General features: G+C 34.4%; 1 protein-coding gene across 4 annotated transcripts in view; it reads left to right on the top strand.

Annotated features, from left to right (window-relative positions):
• Window positions 1-21,426, top strand: part of NFIB (nuclear factor I B) — a 261,031-nt gene that overhangs the window by 124,041 nt on the left and 115,564 nt on the right. The window lies entirely within an intron of this gene.

Raw genomic sequence — 21,426 nt, 5'->3', positions numbered from 1 at the left:
ACATGAGCAACTGTAATGGCTCAGTTAAAATGAAAAGCTCAGACACCTATGACTCTCATAAAGCAAAATGACTATAGGTATTACTTTACCTCAGTGATACACCTTCACTTGTTTTTTTCTCCCCAGTTCTTACTGCTTTAGGATAGTGCTACACCACTTCCTCAAGGAAGCACCAATGGCAGTAAATTAAGTTTCCAAAAGTAAAGTTGGATCCAGTTTAAGTAGATTAGGGTCTGGCATACCATTTAACTTTATCAGGCATTTAAAGCGTAGGTTGTACACTGCAGCCAGCTGTGACTTGCCAATTATCTGGGCTTTCCCCACTGTTTCTGGTTTGGCAGGGATGAGGTGGTTCACCCTGCTGCACTACTGCTTGCCAAGGACACATGGCCAGCTCCCGGCTTCCTGTCTTCCTCTTTGTGTCCTGGCCTTGCCTTCCAGGGAGCTGCCAAGTCAACTTTGCCAAAACTCTTCCTTCGGAAAGGTCAAGCAACCTCAAGTCACCTATGCCAATGTTTATGTTTTCTTTTTAATTTTTCTGTGTTCAACTGGAAGAAAAGTGTTTAAATGAGCATGCAAAGTGGAAACTGAGGTCATTTTGGATCATTTGGATAGAGCAATAGAACCTGAAGAATCCCCTGGCCAGTTAGGGTATGATGTTTCTAGTCAAATGCTATTTAAAGATCTGTGAAGTGTGATACAGTTCAGAATGGTTAAATGTGGATTTGGATTGAGTTTGCTTTTTAGGATTCACTATACACATGTGTTTTTTGGCTGAAGCTTTCTCCTGCTGCATCACATGGCAGGGCGAGAAAGAAAAGTGGAGATTGGTCTTGGCGTGAGGACCACATTTCTGTTTGTTTGTTTTTTTAGGACTTTATAGTCACATACTACTCTTTTTTTGCTTTCCAATTTGGTGTCTGCAGCCAGAAGTCTTGTACACAGTCTGGAAACAGCCTCAAGAGAGTTAACCTGTGTGTGGAGGGGATGGGAGTGCCTGTTGAAAATGCCCCCCTTTCTTGGCCTAATACATCTATGCCTCCCCTTTGAAGGGGAGGCAGATGGATCAGCATTTTAACAGGCATCTCAAATAACTTACTTGGACACTCATTAAACTTTGTGCTTTGAAACTGAACTGGTGCTTAATTTGAATTTTGCGATATATAATATACAACCATTATCATCAATGAAAATAATTTACAAGATTAAAAATTAAAAAAAGAAACTATAAGAAACTATTTAAGTAATTGACTTGTGTGAACCCTGAGTTTTAAGGTTTATGGTATGATAGCTCTATGACATAAGTTCTTCAGAGGTTATGTACTAAACAGCTGTATCATACACTGAGAAATGCTTTTTGGAATTGAGCAGTGTGATGACTGTTGGGATGCCTGTCATTAAAGGAAAGTTGGGTGGGGGCTGGAAAGATAGTGTAGCAGGTAGGGCCTTATCTATAGTAGATGTCTATAGTTGCCTTGTCTATAGTAGATATGGGTCCAATACCCAGTACTACCTATGGTCCTCTTAGTCCCTCCAAGATGGATTGCTGAAGACAGAGCCAGGAGTAAGCCCTGAGCATCTTTGAATGTGGCCAAAATGCAAAACGAAAATTAGTGTCTCTATTATTTCATAATGTAAGTCAGTTTTCTTCTTTTCCATGAAAAAAATTAATTTGAGGAGACAGAGTGGTGGTGCAGCAGTAGGGCTTTTGCCTTGCACATCTGACCTAGGACAGACTGTGGGTCAATCCCCAGGCATCCCATATGGTCCCCCAAGTCAGGAGCAATTTATGAGTGCATAGCCACGAGTAACCCCTGAATGTCACCTGGTGTGGCCCCAAAAATCCAAAAACAAAAAAAAAAATCAGTCTGAGGAATGAAATGCCTAAAGTTGAACTGTCTATGAATTCTCATAGTTTTTAATAGAGAAATTGTATTTTCTATATATGGACTCAAGGAAACATTGCTCCAATATTCTGGATTTTTAATTAATATTAGTTAATATTGTTTTATTCCTAAACTCAGTTTTTTCCTTTTGTGCCTTTTGTACCTTATGCTCTACGATCTTTGTTGGTAAGGAAAGATGGATAGCCATATAGCCTTGAAATTGTTTTCCTCATTGCTTTGTAGCATTCCTGGATTTGGATCCAAGTTACCTTTATAATTGTGCCATTTGTTCTCCCTAAATTATTTTCAAAATTGGGTGAAAGCTTCAGCCTTAGGGACGCCTCTGCCTTTCTGACATGGCTAACAAATATTACATTGATTTAGAGCACATGTGCTACCCTCAATTACCTAGAGCCTTTGGTTTCAAATGTGCAACTTCAATATCTTACATTGACAAGAAACAGTACATATATTTTGAACTTGCCTTATGCCTTCCCTTGAACTATTATCTTTTGTAACAGTAATAAGGAAATGTGGTTATGGGTATAATTGCCAGGAGGAAACTGCACCCTAGAGGACTAGTAGAATTTTCTTCTCTGTCTGTATCTGAGGACTGGGCTCCATCAAGAAACTCCATTTGCAAATACCTCAATTATAATAATAACAACAATGTCTTTATTTTTATGGAAACTTTCCCTATAGAGATCAAAGTAAATTAGAGATAACCTATCAGATTCATTGTTCTAATACCTCAGTGGGCTGGAATAAAAAAAAAGTTTTATTATAGTTAATTTTGAGATTGGTGATTGAGGTAGAGAGAGGTTAAGTGACATCCCAGGAGTCACCAAAGAAGTCAGTAGGGGAACTACAATAAAAAAAAATCAATGTTTCTTGTTACTCTGCAAGTTATTGAGCAATGCTTTTTTTTCAAATGATTATAAAAGATGAGGGCAAACTACAGTAATTTTTGGCAAAACAACGTGGGTGAAAGTGTTTGGAAAAAATGGAAAAGATTTTGCTAGAACTATCACTTAGTACAGATGGAGGGGAGGAAAGAGTTTTCTTGTTATGATCTAATTGTTCTTTCATGGATGACATACATAGTTTTTAAAATTTTGATGGGCTTGAAAACTCCACAATTCATAGCAAATGCTAGGTGATTGATAACAAACTGAACAAGTAAAGCAAAGTGATTGTTAAAGTTTTGCAAACTTAAATAAATTGCTTAGCAATAAGCTCATCTAAATAGACTTTTCCTTTTTTAAAGGTCTTTATGCTGTAGGGCCCATAGTTTTGTGACTGAGTGTGATAAATTTAGGTGTTTATTTTTTGGTTTTTTTTTTTTGTTTGTTTTTGAATAGGAAAATTGGGAGTAAAACTGCTACTAATCTTCCAAGCTGATTTCAGAGTCTTAGAGGATACGTTCTCTGGGGAGGTGACAGGATTACCCTGATGTTCTTAATTACTATTGTTTGGCATGGTTAAGACTGGTGTATTTGAGTATAGGGCTGTTGACTCCTCAAGTGTCCATTCTACTGGTATTGGTGACAGTCATGAGTGCTAGTACTCCCTCACTTAAACTGGGTTTTCCTTTCTACAAGAAAGAAAATCTGAGAAATCAGAAATGCCACCAATTTGATTAGATCTAGCGTTTGAATAGAAAAATGAAAAGTTGGACATAATACAAATTGAAAAATTATTCTCTTTTATTTGCAGAGTGCTATGGTGACTTCCTATTTCTTCCTTTTAAACTAGGTAAAAGAAACTATCTTCCACTTATCCTAGATCCTCCCTGTAAGTCTCCAGGGAAGAGTAATGGCCTTGAGACTTTATCTCATCATCACTGCACCTCTTGTTGTGTTTTAATGCCTAATGAATGCTAAACTGAAAATGAATCCAGGTAAACAGTGAACAGGAAATAGAGTCAACCTGCTTCTAAAATAACTTAGAAATAAAATATTTATCTTTTTTAGGAGCCCTTTTAGCATGACCAGTGGACTGGAAACATGAAACTTTTCTCCAGCATTTGCCTGGAATATTTTTTAATCATTTATTTCAGTTTTGATAATTGCTGGGTGATAGTGATAGAGAACTTAGAGTTACTATATTGTTGTTATCCATTTTCTTTATCATTAGAAATGTTTTTTATTACTTTAATTTTTTTCTAAACTCCCTTGCAAATTTTCAGGACTATTTTTTGCTTTCTTTATCATATTAAAATTTTATGGTATGTCGTACACACCTATACTGCCAATAGTGGATTCCTATTCAAGGAAAAGAAAGCTGAGTAGTGTTGCCATTTTAGATTCAGGATCACTTTTTCCGGGAGTCAAACAGAGAGGATGGCAATTTAGATATGTGATCTAGTCAAAGTTAGCCTAGTGGGTAGTCAAGTTGAATGTGGATCCCTGGCTTCACTGCAGTCACTATTATTGCCACTAGGTAAACCTGCCAAACAGCTTAAATAAATGAGAACAATCCAGCACAAAACAACTGTCTTTTTATATATAGTTTATATTTTCAAGGAAAAGAAAAACCAAAGGTCATTTTCTTAGGGATGATTTTTGTCTTGTATCCTTGCCAAATTGGCTGTTTTAAATCTCATCTTTACTTGATTAAAGCATTTCTTAGAGAACTTGCTAAATAGTCATGCATTTTGTCAACAAGATGTAAAATGACAATTTATTTATTTGACAATTTATTTCACGTTTTAAACTGTGTCACAAGAAGCAGCACAGGACAGAACTCTGCAATTTGGTAATGGAAGCTGGAATATAGAAATTTGTTGCCTTGTTAGTTGGTTACCATCTTACTTAGTTTAGCTGTGGGAGGAGTCCGTGAGCTCTTCCAGCTGTTGATTGGTACTATGACTTAATGTAAAAGGAATCGTTTAAGTTCAAATCTTGTATAGGGAGACTCTATGGTTAGCATTGGCATGCCCAGTTAAGAGGCCAGTATTTAAATAAGCCAAGTAAAATAAAATTTCCTTTTATGTTAGGCATAATACATTTCGGATATACTTAAGGTATTTAGGAGAGGAAACAGCACAGATTGGGGTGGAGGAGAGGAAAGACAAGACTTCGAAGAGACAGAGAGGTAGAGAAAAAATTAGAGGGGAGAAACAAAGTGGATTGAAACTATTTGGACCACTAGAATATTAAAAAAGTATTTGTTAAGGGAATATATATACCAGTCAAAATAAACTCAGACTTTGAAAACAAAACTTGTGTGTGTGTGTGTGTGTGTGTGTGTGTGTGTGTGTGTGTGTGTGTGTTTGGTGGTGGATTGGTCTAGGGAAGAGGTGGGACCAGAAGTAACATAAGATTTTAGAGGAGGATCTTTGATATTGGTGCTGCTGAGGTACAGCAACTTTGTACACCAAAAGCACAAACAGTATCAATATTGCCACCATGTTATCTCTATGACAATAAAGTATATAACATTTTCTGCAAACAAACTATCACAATGTTATTTTATTCCATATTGCATTCTGTGACATTGTTAGTAGATAAGATTTTTTTTGTGTAATTGGCTTTTGATCCAATTTGATGATAGTGATTTTTTCTTGAGGGGAGAGGAGTTCTTTTTTAAATCCTTTTTCTGGTCCAATTACATGTCATAGTATTAGCCACTTGACTGGGATAATGTAAACAACTTAAAATCATTGGTGTTATTATAGTTCTACAGGAGCTTTTTTTTTTTTTTTTTTAGTAGTTCTCAAATCACCAAAATCAACATGACTTTGGAGTTGTTATTTGGCTAACATTATATATATATACATATATATATATATAATATTTATAATGGTTTTTGGGTCATACCTGGCAGGGCTCAGGAGTTACTCCTGGCTCTGGGCTCAGAAATCACTCCTGGCAGGCACAGGGGACCATATGGGATGCCGGGATTCGAACCACCATCCTTCAGGATGTAAGGCAGATGCCCTACCTCCAGGCTATCTCTCTGGCCCTAGACATATCTATATCTATATCTATATCTATATCTATATCTATATCTATATCTAATCTATATCTATATTTGACTTCCTGGCCTTCTTTCCTTATTACTTGAGATACTTAATATTATGATCTCAGCTTTAGGCTATGGCTTTAAATATATGTTTACTGTGTATTATAGAAATATGTCTTGGTATCATCCACAGCATTATAATATCTTTATTGGGAAAAGTAGTAAGGATGTGGCTTAAGTTGTATAGCACATACTTAGCAAGTGTGACACCCTGAGTTGAATCTCCAACACTAAATGCTCTCTCTCTCTCCAGAACTGCCTGGTGTGATACCATAGAAAAGGGTATGTGTAATATGTGTGTATGTGCATGCAACAAAGTGAAAACTTTAGTTTTATTTTATGACTTACTTCATGGTTGTATTTACTTAGACTGTAGTCCATTTTAAAATCATATATAAATATACATATACACATTTCTAGTATTATATCAGCATATTTTGCCTTGATACAAATTGACTTAAATAGATTTTCTACTCAGGTATTTCAATTGTTTGGTTTTGGTTTGATTTGGGGGCTAGACCTGTAGTTTTTAGGGCCCATTCCTGGTTCTGCACTCAAAGATCACCCTGAGTGGTGCTAAGGGTGGTCAGACCATATGTCATCCAAGTCACTGAACTGTGGTTGGCTGTGCCACATTAGCTCCTCTACTATCTGCTAGCTTCTCATATTCTTGTTTTAATTAGTAATAGTGATTTTTAGTTGAAGCAATATTTATATGATATATGGTGGTAAATAGTTCAAGCAAAGATAATAAGATGATAAAACTTGGAGTTATGAAAGGTGATGGGAAAGTTTAAAGTCCAGTGGTAATTCAATGTGATGCTGGCACCTTGGGTAACCACCAAGCACTTGCATTCATCACATCCACCAGAAAATGATGACAACAAATTGCTTGCCATCGTATGGTTTTTATGTTACTTTCCTATTGGGTCACTCACCTCGCATACATACATACATATATATATATATATACATATATATATAGTAACTATTTGCATTCATGAATTTACAGACTTCTTATTGTGCATCAACATAGATATATTTTGTTCCCTCCTTTTGGTAGAATAGCATAATGAATGTTCATAGGTCATAACTACAGTCCTGGCAGAAGAAAATACTTTTTCTATATTATGAGCTTATCTGAATGAAAATATTAGTTCTTAATAAGGTCTTCTGGCTTATTTCCTAGAGAAAGCAGTAATGTTGAAATTGTCTTTCTTTTAATAGATACCTATTGTTCTTAGGAGCTGGAATGTTAGCACAGAGGTAGGGGATTTGCCTTGCACTCAGCCAACCCGGGACAGACCTGAGCTACATCCTCTGCATCCCATATGGTCTCCTGAGTCTGCCAGGAGCAATTTCTGATGACAGAGCCAGGAGTAACCCCTGAGCACCATTGGGTGTGGCTCAAAAATCAAACCAAACCAAACCAAAACAAACCCCCCCAAACCATACCGAATGTTCTTATGTAAATGTATATTGGTGTATGTTTCAGATAACTTCTTGTTTACCTCTCTGTGAATGTGGTTGTCATTCAGAAAGCTGATGAACAGATGACAATTTGTTTTGTTATAAAATAAATACATATATATGTTTGATGATTGTTAGAATCATATTGATCTAGTGAAGGAGTATATAGTTAAGTTTGCAGGAAAATCAGATACTAGAGAAAAACACAGCTACTGGGCTGCTTGTCAGAATTTGGATAGACTGAGGAGCTGGAGTGATAGCGCAGTGGTAGGGCATTTGCCATGCATGTGGCTGACCCAGGATAGACCTCGGTTCTATATTCCTGGCATCCCATCTAGTTCCCCGAGCCAGGAATGATTTCTGAGTGCATAGCCAGGAGTAACCACTGAGCATCACCGGGTGTGCCCCCCTTCCCCCCCAAAAAACCAAACCAACCAAACAAAAAAAGAATTTGATAGACTGACTAAGGAAATGGTGAGAAGAAAATAAAAACCTAGATGGGTGAGTATTATTATTAGAAGATCTACTGAGAAAGATGTCTTTAGTGCTCAGCATGGAAAATTTAATCTTTTTAAAAGATGATTATCTTTCTGTGCAGTTATCATGCATTACAAATGTCTTTGAGATATAGGATTTCATACTTAGTTCTGAGTGTTGGCAATGCTTTCTCATTTTTTGAATGAGAATCATAATAATACTTGAAATTTATTCATATTTTAAATGATAGCATATTTGATAAGCTTCATACTGTTATCGTTATAACCTGACATTCTTGAGCAATGAATTAGTCAAACATCAAAGAGTACATTTATCTGTCAGTTTCCAGAAAAATAGGACTCCTTACTGCGTGCCCACTAGAAAGGAATTCATGAGGAGAGGTAGTTACAATGATGTTAAAACAGGTCAAAAGGCAAATGACATGAAGGCAACTTAAGCATTAGCATTTACAGTAACTCATGCCATTAGGAGGGCTGTAAGAGTAAGGAGAGATGTTGGTGTCCTCGTCATTGAGCTGCCTAGGAGACTGGGACCAGGGAGGGGGGATTAACCTGTAGCAAGTCAGCACACAGAGTAGAGATGGTCACTGCTAGGAGTAGTGTGGAGAAAAAAACTCCACTTTTCCTTTTTTTCCCTGCTCTTCCAATTTCCAAAGTCCTATTGGTACTTCTTGTTTGGAGCTAGCAGAAACCATTTGTTGAAGAGAATTATAAATAAGTTTGCAGAAAAAGGGTAGAACAAGTTACCACTCAATGGTTATTCTCATTCTGGGGTGGAATAGGAACAAGGCACTGCCGAGGTCAGATTATTTAAGCGTTAATTTTGTGAGACAGATTAAGTAGTAAGCTCACGTGTCATTACCTAGAGCCTTTTTGCATACCATTCTTTCTCACTGGCAGCAAGTTATTGATTTTTTTCCTTTACTCTAGAATATTTAATTTATGTATTTTCATTAAACTGTCATTGTTAGATACTTTTAGAAATTTCTTCTCAAATGATATTGTTGGTTGACTTCCTAATATGAACATTTTTTATGGCAGGATGGTGTTAATTTTTTTCCTAGTTATTAGCAATCTTATTTTAAATTCAAAGATATTTACTACAAATACTTTACCCCAATTTTAATTCCATATCAAATTAAACCAAGGAGAGCTATTCAAAACAATAAAGGACCAGATCAATAACTGACTTTATTATTTTATTAGCACATTCTACCAGATAAAAACAGATCCATCACCTTTCACTTCTTCACAAAATGCAAGCATAATTGACTTAATTAATACAAAAATATTTTGTATAAATATGTATATTATTTTCTATGAATATGTATATTATGTAAACAATATGCATATGTCATTATATACATATATGCATGCATACGTATACAATAAATACATATTAAAATATGTGTGCTATTACATGTTATAGAACATATATCACTATGTAAAAATGTATAAAATGTATGTATAAAAGTTTCCCTACCTGGTTCAGTTAATGTTAAACAATTCTAGTTATTAGCAATATTTAGAAGCAAAAAAAAAAAAAAAAAAACAGATGCCAGGTTCAATTGTTCTCATGGTAAAGCTCTCATAGGAATTGATGGATCACTTTTACTGTCTTTTGGAAAACCCAGAACAGAGGAGGAAAAGATCAACCATACTTTGGATCCATCACTAATTACAATTTAGAAGTGGGGGTGTAGTTTCTTGTATGTATATATGATCATTATTATTGAAGAAGTTGTATATGCAATAGTTTGTTTAATATGGGAAGACAATGTCAGTTTTGAGATGGTAGCATAATGATAAATTTGGAAAATTGAACATAAGCCACTTGTAGTGTTGTATGCAGAGAGAATCATCTTTATGATCACAGGAGAAGAGTGCAGCAAAAAAGTTGATGTTGGTCTGTGTTAAAATTGTGTCACATCTGGAAAGCATTTGATGTATAAAATTACATAGGTTTGATACCATTCAGGATTAAGACATATGGAGGGATACTATGCAGACGTTATGTTCTTTTTTGTACTCTAGATTTAGCTTTGAGATTTTTGAATCATAAGGAGTCTATTTGGATCTCTATTAAAGATAAACTGAGTAAAATGTCAAAATAGAAGGAAATTTATTCATATTGTACATAGCTCTGCACCCTTATATTATTGACTTACTTGAGGTTTTTATTGAAGAGGGCTATTTTGACTATACCCTATAGTCCTAGATTTGTTCTCATGGGGAATCACTTCTCATAGTTCTTGGAGACTACATACATAGGGACTCAGTCTAGGTTTCCCACATGGCAAGAGTATGCACCAGGCCATGGAGTTTCTTTCCAGCCCTTTATTTACTTCTTAAAAAATGGATATAGATGCTGAGAAAATAGTTGAATCGGATGGTATGCACACTTTTCATGTTTGGTTCTCTAGTCCCATTGGTACTCTAGAGTACTGCCAAGAAAGACCTCTGAGAAACTAGCCAGGAGTAAGTAACCCTGAGCACCATGGAATGTGGCTGCAAAGCAATAAACATGAAATGGACATAGCAAGTGAACAAGTCCCTCATCTGAGTTTTCTTATTTTCCTAAGCCAGAGAAATAAATAATGGAGTCCCTAGTAGTCTTCATAAGCAGTTTATTTTTCTTTATAAAATCTATAAAATCAATTGTATTTCTAACCTTTCTTTTACAGTGACTGTTTGAAAAAAATATTACTCTATAAAATTATAAGAATAATATTTCTTTTTGATTATAAACATTTTATAGTTTTTTTTATCATATTGTCCCAGTCATTAGAATAATTATCATCTTCTCTTTAAAAAAAGAATCAGGATTAGCAGCAGCAGAGTGTATGCCTTGCATTTGTTCCATCTCTGGCAATATCAAAAATCAAAATTAGTCATTAGTTAGCTACCATTTTTTTAGGCTTTCATTTTATTTCATTCACTTTCCTTTCATTTGTAGCTTTAATTCAAAGGAGGAAGTTACTGCCTCCTTATTTGTTTCCTCATTTCATCCTTTTTCTAAAATGCTTGTTCATGTGATGTATTATTCAAGAAGTTTTATTCCTGGTAAATTAGCTTTTGCCCTGAAAACATGAGGACAGAAGTTCTTTGAACCACTTATGAAGGAACTGTGTTAGGAAATTTAATACTATTATCTGCCACATCAGCAAACTTCCTGTTTCACCAAGCAACTTCTATGGTTTTTTCTTTCCCAGTATTATGATAGTTATTTTATATGCAAAAAATATCAATGGGCATCTGACACACAAATCTATTTTAGTAGAAATATATTTTTTAAACTATTTTATTCTAGTTATTCTTTGGATTCAATAGATACCTTTTATGTTATACCATCAGATTTGTAAGCTGTGATTAGTATTAAAGGACGAACAGGGTAAGCTATTAGTTATTATATATAATTAATAGGGAATATAAAACTATCTAATTTTCTTCCTAAATTCCAATGATTTAGGAAAATGCCTTTTTTTTTCTTTTCAGAATTTGGCAGTGTCTTTTACCTAAACTTAACTGAAATCATATCTTGAAGTGAAAACTTTATTTTTCAGAAACATGTACAGGATAAATTTAGCTCTCTCTCTCTCTCTCTCTCTCTCTATATATATATATATATATATATATATATATATATATATATAAGACTGTAGTCTTTTGGTTTTGAATCTATTACTGATTTTCTATTTGTAAGAGAATTTTAAGCACCTCAAAATTAATAATCAACCCAGGGAAAAAATGGACATTATTGGCAATTTGTTTATAATTCAGGGAAGTTGTGTTTTTTAGTTTTCTGAGTTTTTCATATTTTGTTTACTGTATCTAGTAGTTATTTGTTCAGCAAATGTTGGTTGACAGTCTACTGCACACCAGGAATTGTATGAGGCCATGAATAAAATTAATGTTTCTGGACCTCATTGGTTTTACAATTAAGCAGGAGAGCTGAACATGGAACCAGTCCTTTAATTATTTGTATCATTAGTACTTTAAAGGGGATATATTCAGTGGAAAATAGATTTTTGCGGGGAATGGAGGGTCCTAGAAAATAAATATGTAAATTCTTTCTTCCCTCAACAAAAACTTGAGCACATTTTCACATCTGTGTTGTCCTTCCCCCGGCCACCCGCCACCCCGTTAATTCTAATCCTGTTGGAAAAGACTAAGGCTAAAAACCTTTACCTTTTTACCTAATCCAGTTTTAAGGGAGTGGGCAAAATGAAAACTAATTCAGGCATGAAGTGTTTTGCTTAGGGTCAGAGTACAAGTGGTTGGCGGTTACTGAATGGAACCCAGTAGTGCTGCCTCTCTCCACAGCTTCAAGAAAACTTGTTCTGCTCTTTGAGAAGAAAGATTGCCAGTGAAATATTAGAAAGTCTTAAGTCTGGACTTAATCTAGATATACAATATTATATTAAGTTTTGGTCAAATGAATGAAATGACAGCACAAAAGGGCCATGTGTACAAAGGAATGTGGTATGAACAGGATTTAGAATAATGTGGGAAGATCTTAGGACTAATAAAGAGAATAAGTAAGTCTCTGTGCCTGGCAGTTAACAATTGTTGTCCAGGACTGGAGATAGAACAGCATTTATTTTCCTTTAGTTCCCTTTAAGAGAATATTTAGGACTGATAGGATCACAAATGTTGCATTTGTTGACATTTTGCATTGATTTTAAATTTGTGCCCTAATTATGTTATTAAGTCTGATGACATTCTGGTTTTCATTTCTAGATTCATATTTCACCAACATTCTCTTTGCACTCCATATCTTGCCATAAAATGCAGATTTATTGATTTACAAGAAAAAATATATGTTGCATAGTATAGCTGAAATCTCAATGGTTACCAGATGGGAAAGACAGAACATGCATCTCATCTTTTGTACTATATCTGACTGGGTTTAGGAAAAGTCCTCCATTGTTTTTATGTGGTAAAGTGCATTAGTAAATTGTTCCTTAAATTATGCATTGGAATGTCTGTCTACTAATATGAGATATGGTCAGCCTTTATGAAAAATGATAAATGTTGCAAATTTCTTCAGAAACTTAAAATACAGCTGGAAGTGTTTTTGCTTCCAACAAACATGCAATCTTCATAAAATTGTAAAAGAAATGTTTTGAATAAATAGTGTTTTGGTTTATTTCTCTCTAGCGCAAGAACTTCTTAGTCAAAATCATGCCATAAAACTCCTCCCTCCTCTACACCAACACTCTTGCCTCTGTATTTATATTTTGATGGTGCATTAAAATTTTTTTTTCTTTCAGTGAGCCAGATTGCTTTGCCTTATTTTTAAAGATAGAAAACTGGATTTGCTCCCAGGGACTCTTCCTAACTAGGCCATTTTAAAAACTAAACCAGGATTGAGTCATTTAATTAATTTAAATGAGATTACAAATCAAAAACATATTACAAAATCTTGATTTAATTACCACATTTTATTTACTTAATTGAAAACACACTAATTGAAAGTTAGCTCTCTGGACAATGACCGGTATGGTGCCTTTACATTCTAAGCTAACGGCTTTGAAAATAAAAGTGTACATGATCCTAGTAGTTATATCTTTGGTTCACTCAATCCTTGGTTCAGTAGAGACTTATTGAACTTATTATTAGTCCAGAAAGTCAAGTGTGATTATTTCTAATTTAATTTGTGTGTGCTTGTTGGGTTGTGGGATGTTCTAGTTAATGTAGTAGTGCAAATCTCTGGTCAGAACTGTTAGCAGGTGGAGCACAGGTAGAGCTATTTACTGTCTGCATTAGTCAATAATAGTCTCTTGCTAAGGACTGTTTCGTTTTGCTTTTCCTTGAGTATTTTTTTTCCATAAATTTCAACTTCTATGTTATTTTCAGCTAATTCCTCATGCCAAATTTTTTATTTTGAACTGAAATCTTTTTTTTTTTTTTTTTTTGGTTTTTGGTTTTTGGGCCACACCCGGTGACGCTCAGGGGTTACTCCTGGCTATATGCTCAGAAGTAGCTCCGGGCTTGGGGGACCATATGGGACACCAGGGGATCGAACCACGATCCATCCAAGGCTAGCGTAGGCAAGGCAGGCACCTTACCTCTTGTGCCACCGCCCAGCCCCTGAACTGAAATCTTTGTCTTGATCATTGAGATTATAATGCTTTGAATCTTTTTTTCCTATTAAGCACCCCCCCCAAAAAAAAACACAAAAGGTGCATACTTGGGTGTGGGGAGCTCTTTAAAGAAAAGTGTAAAAATAGAACTGATAGAATGGATGGAATAAGAAATAGAGGCTATGTTATCTATTTTACTCTTTTGATCTATATTTTTCTTCAGTGAATTAAGTTTTTTTATAACAAGTTTTAGCTTAGCATCACTGAAGCTTGTAGTTTTTCTTTATTGAACATATATTGAACATATACTTTAAATTGATCAAGAGAAAAAGATATTTGAAGTTATGAGCTTTCAAATGAAAGATGTAGATAAAAAGACATTATTAAAATATATAGCTTTATCGCAAGTATTATTTGGCTCAACTGAAAGTATTCTGAAATGATTGATTTTTCTTTGTACTGAGAATTTTCTTTAGGAGAACATACAAAAAAGTATGTTAAGGATTCCATTTACAGATTGATAGAATTAACGCTAGTCCTGAATAGCTTGTTAGCCAAGTTTTGTAGTGACGTGGATGCCTTATAATGTAACTTCTTATTGAGAAGTGACAGAAAGAGGAGAGGAAAGAAAACACCAGAGCAAGCATTTTCTCAAATGCTTTCATGCTTGAGAGAAAAAGTAAAGCAGTTTGTTTCTCTGTGTTCTCTGATTCATTAATAAATATCTGATATAGAAAAAAAGTCAATTATAGATTTGTGTAATTATTTTAATAAAGCTAAAGCCAACCACAATTTAAACAGAATGTAAATGTTTTATCAATGCTGAAAAATGTGGTAAATTATGTAATTAAAATTATGGCTATAAGTCACTATAAGTCCTAGGGAAATCATCCTTTGTAGAAAGCTGAAGCCAAGAGTAAGACCTACCATAACAACTTTGGACTGCTGGAGGTAGAAGATGGAAAAATGGTTTACCCAAGGAAAATAGCTTTCTCCATCTTCCATTTACAAAGGCAGAAGTTTTTGTCTTATCTTTTTATAGGGTCAGGCATTAGTTTTTGTAATGCATTACATAATATATCACATTATTTTTATAATGTACTATAAAATGCATTTCCATTTTTTTCTCTCAAGGTTTTGTGTCTTGATATGAAGATTTAGCTCTTTTTATGTGACTCTTTCAACATAGTATACATTTAATTTGTAAGAATATATGCTTTTAGTATGTTGACAACTAATAATGTTTTGGAGAAAAAGAAGGAGGCTACTCTTAAGTCTTAAAAAAAATGTCTCGGTATTCTTTGAGATGACAATGAGCTATTTCTTTACCTGCTTAAGGCAAAGGCATATGACAAAGGAACCTTTTTTCATATGATGACTAATTCTAGGTCTAGAAAAGGTTATCTGTAATTTAACAGGTTACAGTGCAGGTTCATTTACTCTTCTGAAATTCCTATATAAAAGCAGTATTGTTATAAAATCATAGATTTTTGGAGCCAGCAGAAATTGATAAATTTCCTTGTTTAGTTATTTTTATCTCAACAAAATGTCTACAAATTAAAATCAAACTTTTCATATTTGGGTTTCCTGTTGATACTCCAGTTTTAGTGGTAGAAAAGAAATAGTCTGATCAGGTCATCTAAATAGAAAGATAGCACATAAATAACTATAATGAAAAGCTTCTTCCCTGCTTGTAAACAAAGAACCTACTTCCTGGCCCCTACCAATGTTTTCTTTTCCTTCGGAGGAAAGAACCCGAAATTAATTTCTGATTCAAAATCATTTTCCCATATATTTCTTCCCATTTCTAAGTAGTCCTTTAGTAGGTAAGAGAAATATGACTGAGTCTTCAGAGACCTGCCTGGGTACTGGGCCTCATTCCTTTTCCTTGCCACAATAATTTGTCTTTCGACTTCTGGTAAGTGGACATTCCTCCTTTTTGTGAATGTTTTCAGTTCATGGACCCATTGTTTTCTGTTCATTTGATTTACAAAACCAAACATTGCAAGTGCTAGAGCAAAGATTAAGTCTCGGGGTTAAGTAGAGTAGTATCCCTTTCTTTAAGAACTTCAAAATCTAAATGGGACGATGAAAACATGGAGGATTTAGAAAAGAAAGGTGTGTGTGGGAGACCCTGTGCAGTCATAGGGATATCATATGTGACATATGTGGAACTGTAAGCTTTAAAGTAAGAACAAAGTTTTAGTAAGTGCCAGATCAAGGTAACTTAAATGATATACAAAAATTTTGTAGTTTCTTCCCCAGTAGGTATTTGTAATACATGCATAAATTTTAGCAGTATAGGGGAAAGTTTTTTAGCAGTAAAATTACATGTTTTGCTTTTAAAAGGATCTCATAAAGATTAGAAAGATACAGACTTTTCTCATTCTTCAAGTTTGCTGCTGAAGTCCCTGCATGATGTTATTTTTTTATGACACACTCTTGCCCATCCTTCTTAGGAAGTACTGAAGAACTGATTGTTCATTCTCAAAAGGTACTATCTTAATAGCATCTATCATAAAAATATCATCACAATTATTATTTTTTATTTTTCTTTTCTTTTTTTTATTTTTTTGGCCACACCCAGTGATGCTCCAGGGTTATTTTTGGCTATACGCTCAAAAATTGCTCCTAGCTTGGGATACCATATGGGATGCTGGGGATTGAACCACGGTCTGTCCTAGGCTTGTGTGCACAAGGCAGATGCCTTATGGCCTGCACGACTGCTCTAGCCCTATTTTTTATTTTTCTTGACTAGCTCTGAGTTTCTAAAAACTACAGGATGTCATTAATTATTTTCTTCTTTTTCACACTATATGTTAAAGGTTATTATTTTAAGTTAAATAAAAATTTAATAAGAAGTTATGTTGACTTATTATTTTCCAAACCAACAAATAAAGAATAGCATGTGTTCCATAAATCTTATTCACCTGCATTTAATGGATGTTTACTTTAATGGCCTTAAATTCTTTGTTAGAATTAGATGATTTAATCACAGTAAAGAGTTAGTGTTATTTATTTAACTTCATCTACTCTGGAAACTTAATGCTCAGTACTAAACATTTGAAAGACTATTATATATTATTTATAAATAATTTATAAATATTTATATAATTATCTTATAGATTTCATAATTATTGGACTCCAACTAAATAATTAGTAAAATTCTGGAAATTTTTTTAAAAACTCTTTAACTATAATATAATAGTATCCAATTTAAGTAGAAAGAAGAAATAAAGAGATATTTTCAATTTCTATGAATTCCTTTGATGTATATATTGATAAATAATGAGAAGAAAGAAAGGGGAGTTTAAATTTCCCAGGAACATTTAATACTACTGAAAGATCATTTGGATTATTTTAAGATTACCTCACAAAGACTTGAATGATTGTCTTAAAGGGTGGTGCGTGTAGAGAACATGCATTTTGACAGTTGCCATGTTATTTTGGACCAATCATTTAATTAAATAAATTTAAATAATTTATTAATAAATTCATAAATAAATTTAATGAGATACAGTTGTAAAGTTGTTCATGATTGAGTTTTAGTCATAAAATGACTAACACCCTTCAGCAGTGCACATTTCCTTCCATCAATGTCCTCAGTTTCCATTCTGCTCTTCCCCCTGCCTATGCTTGTGACAGATTTCCTCTCTCTCTCTCTCTTTCTCTCTCTTTCTCTCTTCCTTTTATTTTAGACACTGTGGTTTGCAATATTGTTACTGAAGAGTATCATGCATATCATTTTATTTCCATCAAGATTCAGTTCTTGTCCAGAATGATTATTTCCAACTAATGTTGTCATAGTGGTCCTTTCTCTGCCCTCACTGCACTCCTCTAATATAATAGTAGGAAGACAAGCTTCCTACAATGGACTGGTCCTCCTGACCCTCGTTCTCTCATGTTTTTAGGTATTATTACCATACTATTTTTTGCTTTTTATATCCCTCAAATGAGTGTGGTTATTCTAATGTCTGTCCCTCTCCCTTTGGTGCATTTATTTCAGAATGATACTCTTCATTCTCATACATTTATAAGCAAATTTCATTACTTCAGTTTTCCTAACAGTTGTGTTGTATTCAATTGTGTAGATGTACCAGTTTCTTTATCTACTCATCTTCTCTGGGGCATTTCAGTAGTTACAAAACTCTAGCTATTGTGAATAATGTTGCAATGAACATAGAAATGCAGAAGACTTTTCTGCACTATGTTTTTGGCTCCTGGGAGCTGTATTCCTGAGTCATGTGAGAACTCAATTTTTAGTCCCTAGGTATATTTTAGATATTAGAAAAAACATAAAAAATTGGCTGTTTTATATAAATAGTATGGACAACAGGGGTAGTGAAAAGTTGGTAGAATCATGTAGAGGTGAAACCAAAATATTTAATATTTAGAAATAGTATCATTATTAATTACATTTTCTTCTAGAATATGATTGATTTAAAATTTTAAAATACAATGAAAAGTATATTTTCAGAAATATATGCCATTTCAGGAATATGCAATGTAAAAATATTTCCTTTTTACATTACATCCAGTTTAAAATGAAAAATTCAAAAAAATATAAAAATTTCTGATTGAGGTTAAGGAGAAAGAAATGAAAAATGAAAGAAATGAGGGAATACTGACTAATTTAGTTCTGTTCCCAGATTCATTCTCCCTGTTTTCTCCACACTTCAAAATATTCTTTCTAAATTGAAGATCTATTGTACAGGGCAACTCACAAATCCTATTTTACTATTATTCTTTCTAAAAGATTCCAATGTTGTTGACAGTAGTTGTCAATGATTGATATTAGCTGCTTTTTGATTATGACAAGACTAAAGCATTTATCTAAGAGATGTCTTTAGGGTATGCATTCATTGATTCTTAGTTGATTTATCATAGATGTGATTGGTGCTTGCATTGTGATGGATATAATTTATTCATGTCCTATTTTTATGGAAGTCTGTTAAACATAGCAATTAGTTTTGGATGTTAACTCTGGGTTTAACAATGTATTTTATTAATCACATAGGATATGTATGACTAGTGTTTGAAGCTTATAAAATGAAATCTTTGCAATGACTTAGGGAAGTAGAAGAGCACATAAAATTATTATAGTTTTAAAGATCTGTACTTTAGATTATAGAGTGATAGTACAGTGGATAGAGCACTTGTCTTGTATGAAACTGATTAAGGTTCAATCTCCAGCATTCCATATGATCACCCAAGCCCCACCAAGAGTAATTCCTGAGCATACAGAGAGGATTAACTTGAGCATATCTGGGTATGCCCCAAAACAAACAAATAAGGATATGGACTAAGAGTTAAATAATTGTTAAAAAAAAATGACATTCCTGGGGGCTTAAGAGATAGCATGGAGGTAGGGCAATTGCCTTGCATGCAGAAGGACGGTGGTTCAAATCCCAGCATCCCATATGGTCCCCTGAGCCTGCCAGGAGCAATTGCTGAGCAGAGAGCCAGGAGTAACCCCTGAGTGCTGCTGGGTGTGACACCCTCCCCAAGAAAAAAACTAATGACATTTCTATTGAGGACAGAGCCAGGATTCACTCTTAATATATTAGGCACACACACATATGTGGGACTTGAGCAAATGATGGAAGTGGTAAAATCAAGCCTTTGGGTACAGAGTAATTTGATCTAGGTGCTGAATTGGAAGAGTTTTAGATGTGGTCTGAGTAATTTCTTCTCTGAAGTTAACCACAATAACAGTTCATTTTTGGTTTCTTTGCCAACTGTGACTCCCTAGTTACTTCTTTTTCCAGCATTTGGAATTAAATGACTGATAGAAGGTGCCACAATGTTAAGAGCAGATTATAATGTTAGAATTCATGATATAACATTGTAAAGTAAATGTTTTCTTGCTTCCTCTTTTTATTTTCTATTTGAAGGCTCCAGCATATGTGATTTTATTCATGAGAGGACTCAGATGCTGGAGTCTGTGAGAAAGTCTACCAATGTGTAGCAGTCAATACCAGGTCATTCTAGAAAGTGGGATTCTTATTAAAATCAAACGTATGTGCAGAACTAATGCATGGAAGAACTTGGTCAGTGGGTATGTTAATGTGCGTTAGTTGGAACTCTTCAAAATGTTACAGTTACTTGAGAAATTAAACTTGAATATAGCATAAATACTCAGGGAAATCTTTCAGGGTAATTCTTGGCAGATAAAACCAAGGCTGTAGCAAAATAATACAATTTATCGTTTTATGTAACTATCATACTCTGCCTGGAAAGTGGCCAATATTGTACCATCTTTTACAGGAATAGAGAAAGAGAAGATTGATCTCCTAAGTTATAAGTCACTGACTCGACTCAATTTTAGAAAAAGTAATAGAATTTATGGGAGATGAGAGGGCAAGATTTTTAGAGTACCCAGCTCTCTGATTCTATATAGCAGACTGGTCAGAATTCAAACTGTAAGAGTAATCCTTACCTACAACTCTACATCTATTCTGAAAATCAGAAATGGAATTGGAGGACAATGTAAAAAGCACTCACTATATTTACAAAGATTTCATGAAAACTGTTGTGAGGCAAAAAGAATCAAAATTAGACAAATGGTATAAAAGCAAAATTCTGATCTCAGCATTAAATCTTGTTAGAAGGCATGATGCAAGGAACAGAAATGTGTTATATTACATATCTAAACAAAAAGGACATCCTTATATTTAATAGTATAAGCAGCAGTTGCAAGTGTGTTACCCAATTTGTGGAGGAGCAGAATAACTGTGCTCTAACAAAGCACACATTATTATTTATTTATTTTTTAACTGAATAAGACTTGATCCTTCTCTTGGTGTAGATTCAATGGCGAAGTTTTAGGGAGGAGACTTCTCTCTAATAGCCACCTAACAAATTACATTGAATTTCACTACCAAGTTCAAAATTGCCATTTCTACGCAAGCAAAGGGGCTCCTGAGTCGGAGCCATCCTTTGCTCCAGTATATACTGAAAGCCTAGTGAATTCATAGCCATGAACAGCACACTGAAAAAGACACAAAAGGAGTAGACAGAATCTCTGCCTCTGTTTAGGAGCATGCAATTTAGTTGGGGAGACAAAACTTAAATACTAAAAGCAATAAAAGAAGATTACAAAGCAACCTGAAAGTAAGTGTATAATAATATGGGGCAAATGACAAAGATAAATGCAGAGAAGACATGGAGGAGAGCAGTGAGCAAAACAGAAAAGTACAGGATTAGTGAGGAAGGCATATTGCCTAACAGCAGAATCGCCTGCCATGTTCCTTTCTGTAGCATTGATGAGGAATTATGTGGGATTGGAAATTCACGGACTGCATTGATCTCTTCCTCCTTATCTGCAGTCTGTCCGTCTATCACAGATGGAAATTAAATTGATCCAACAATTTGCTCTCTACAAAGCCTTGCTGATTTCTACCTAGTAATTTATGCTTTTCTTGGTGTTTGCAAATCGATTGCTATTATGGGATGCAGACA

Source organism: Suncus etruscus, chromosome 1 (genome assembly GCF_024139225.1).
Source record: "Suncus etruscus isolate mSunEtr1 chromosome 1, mSunEtr1.pri.cur, whole genome shotgun sequence".
Lineage (NCBI taxonomy): Eukaryota > Metazoa > Chordata > Mammalia > Eulipotyphla > Soricidae > Suncus > Suncus etruscus.
The sequence above is the reverse complement of the archived record's forward strand: the minus strand, read 5'-3'. Positions and strand labels throughout refer to the sequence as shown.